This window comes from Humulus lupulus, chromosome X (genome assembly GCF_963169125.1).
Source record: "Humulus lupulus chromosome X, drHumLupu1.1, whole genome shotgun sequence".
Lineage (NCBI taxonomy): Eukaryota > Viridiplantae > Streptophyta > Magnoliopsida > Rosales > Cannabaceae > Humulus > Humulus lupulus.
This window is the reverse complement of record NC_084802.1, coordinates 169,845,835-169,849,396: the sequence shown is the minus strand read 5'-3', so window position 1 is coordinate 169,849,396 and position 3,562 is coordinate 169,845,835.

The window sequence follows — 3,562 nt, the reverse complement described above, 5'->3', positions numbered from 1 at the left end:
GGTTGTCTCCGCAGAAAAAGATAACTTACACTGGCAAACTCATTTAATGTGCGGGTTAAGATCTGATCGACGTCCATCGTCTCCGTCCCAGCCATCGCCTCTCAGCAACGTTCGTGCTTCAAAATTTTGGCCACCCTGTCTTTAACCGATCTTAAGGTACGACTCGATATGTCGCCCCCTGTAGAAGCAAGAGCAGCCTACTAAGTCTGTTCGATTGGGGTCGGTGGAGAAGGTGTCGACTAGACAGGAGCAGGAGGAGTTTGCTGATCGAGAGAAGAAGGAGGTGGTGTTACATTTGTTGAAGGTCCGTCTGTAGGAGGGCCTGTAGTACGGGTTTTCTTGGCCGGAGGCGCTTTACTGCTTTCCCCGAGATGCCGCTTACTCATTTTCTTCTTGTTCGAGGGAGCTTCAAGAGCCTCAGGGGCACTGTATATGTCGAACACATTCTCGGAGTCCATGTCTGTAAGAAAAGAAAACACACGAACAGTGAGATAGTATAAATGATTGAGTATGTTATGTCAGGAAAAGAAACAAAGAAAATTGTAAGTGAAATACTCGAGCTATCATTACTGGTCGCTACATTATATACTCTACTAGTGTTACACTCACTCTCTGTCATGAAGAAGTCTGAATCTAAATTGGGAGTGTACTTAAAGTTGTCGTCCCCATCAAATAAGTGACAGGGAATTGGCAAACTATCTAAGCGTGAGAGATCAGTACCGTTCTCATCTAAAGATTCGTCGAGGGGCTTGAGAGGTTCGATGGCTTTCTTTTTTCCTTTTCCCGTTGGGGCGGGGGGAGCAGCAACCCGTAGGGTACTGGAGGGTTCCCTAATTGTCACTCTAGTTGCCCTCCTCGAAGGGGGTTGTGGCACGTTTGGGTGCTGCCTGGGAACCTCTCCACTAGTGGCACTCCCCGCTGTTGACTCCCTCACATCCTGGTGAGGGGCCAAAAGGCCGACTAGTCTCAAATTGGCCTCTATGACCAGCTGTTTGACATTTTTCTCTATGTCGGTCATGCTGGCCAGGAGGGCTGATCGGATCTCCATGTATGGAGTAGGCTCTGGTCGCAACCATGGGCCTGAAACGCATTAAATTTCTAAGGGAAATGCAAAAAAAAATTGAAGAAAGATAAACGACCAATGGTACAAAGACTTTACCTCCTTGTGTGAAGGCCAAGTTGTTCGCGACCATGTCTGTGGTCAGAAAGTATTCCAAATGGTACTTCCCCACGTTCGAGATATAAGTGGTGTCAATCAGGAAAGTGCGACCTGTTTCCTGGTGACAGAAGTGGAAAAACCCCCGTATTTTCCTGGTTGGGGTTAGATTTTAGGTCGAACAGGTAGTTGACCTCATGTGGTGTGGGGGCGGGCCATTTCTTATGGCTATTGAGGATATAGAGTGCAGTAAGCATTCTATATTCGTTGGGAGTTATTTGAAAAGGGCCGACCCCGAAGTAATTGGCCACCCCTGGAAAAAAGGATGAAGAGGCAGGATCGCTCCTGCCTCGATGTGATATCTCGACCAGGCGCTGAAAGCGCCCCCAGGAAAGTTCGCCCATTGGTCTTTGGTGGGTTGGACTAGGGTCACCCCAGGAAGTCCGTATTTTTTAATGTAATTAGTGATCATCCTGATCATTACTCGACTAGAAGGGGCGATGTACCATTCAACATCTGGTTGAACGGCGTTTCGAAGCTAAGCACGAGTTTGAATGTTGGGGTCAGGGATATTTCTTTCCCGACCACTGGTCGAGGGAATTCCAGCCTGAGGAGCAGGCTGATTTAAAGGGTTGGAAGGTTTCTTTTTCTGGGCAGTGGATTTTACTCTACCCATGGTTGGAAGGTTTGACTGAGGTCTATTGGGTGGGGTTCGAGAAAAAGGAATTTCTGGTATCAACAGTGATGGTTGCTCCTTGTCTTCAAGTAATTGGGCAAGCAAGTCGTCATCGATAGGCCTTTCACCTCCCCACAGATCTTGCATGAAAAGCTGCGAACAGAGAAAGGGGGAGGTGAGAACGTAAAGCCTAAAAATCTGTGTCGAGAGTTAGAATAACGTTGCTCGAGTATAAAAGTTAAGCTTTTATACAGCCAGCAGCATTCTAGCAAAAACACTAAGTTTTATACGAGCAGTTTGAAAAACATATTGAAAAGCGGAAGTAAAAAGTTTTTTGGGGAAAAAGCTTTTTCGACTCTGAAGGGGCGGGAAAAACCCAGTTTTTCAACTAGCCTAAAAATTGAAACTTCGATTTTACGCCCTAAATCTACAATCTCGACTACCAAACTGGCTCCTAACTCCTACGAGACGTTACTTCACTACCCTATCAAGCATCTATTGATATACACACAATCCCCATAACAGTTTCAGCCAAGAGCATGCAAAGGTTCAGAGATAAAAATAAGTATGAAACAGTTTTGCATGGAAACTAAAACGTCTAAGAAGTTCGTGAAACTTATTTAGATGAAGCACGAAGTCTAAACACGAAAGCTTTCGAGCATCCGGATGTGAGTTCCTGGGAATTTCTAGGCTCTGAGGATGGAAGTTCTTCGAAGTTCTTGGAGAGGAGATGGCAAGTGAAAAGTAAAAAGTAAAAATTTGGATTTGGGGTATTACTTACAGTGGCTTCAACACGGTAGAAGAAGTAATCATGAATTACCTTTTTCAAAGCATGGGGAAGTGTAATAGCCGCCAGAAAAATTATTGGGAAACTAAAAAGACTTGATTGGACCTTATTGATCACTTTTTTCAAGAAAGCACGGGCGGCTCTGATAGATTTCATGGGGTATTCGAAGGGTCAGTTTCCTAAGTATACTTATTGCTGGTCACAATAAATAAACTTGGGGGGCAAATGTTTACCCAAAAAATGGTTGTTGATGATGTGGCAGGGATTTCTCACACGCGGTTAACATGTGGCAGATGTGTTGTTCGACTATCGACCAGAGGCACATCGCTTCGTCAGGGTTTAACTTTTAGATACGACTAGGTTGGTCGTATAATTTGATTTGTTTCATTCTAAAGTTGTAATCTTATAATAATTGCATTGAATATTTCCTCATTATTACCTTGATACGCGGTTATTAAGGATAGATATGGCCTGTTGGCCCGTGTAACCCTCCTTGAGCCTATAAATATGCATGAAATAGCTCAAGGAAGGGACTTTTGATCCCTGAATATTTTTGTTAAGATAGAGAGAGAAAGACAGCTATAGTGCAATTATCCATCGTTTCATTGTATTTCTTCCAAGGTTTGTGAAACTCAAGAATGCTAGTTCTTTGATCACGGCTTTGAGATTCAATATTAATAATAGCACTAAGTGGACGTAGGTCATTACCAATCTTTGGGGCCGAACCACTATACATCCTTGGTGTTTTCTTCTTTTCCATTGGATTAGATTCTTAATTGTCATCTTATCTTTTGTCGTATATTTGACTCCATGTCGTTGGCCAAATCAAGGGTCAACACCTATCAAGAATCCATGAATCTTTTTGTATAAATCAACGATCTTCCAATCCAGATTCTGAATGCTCACACCTTGATCTTCTAGACCAATTTTCAAACACACAAGG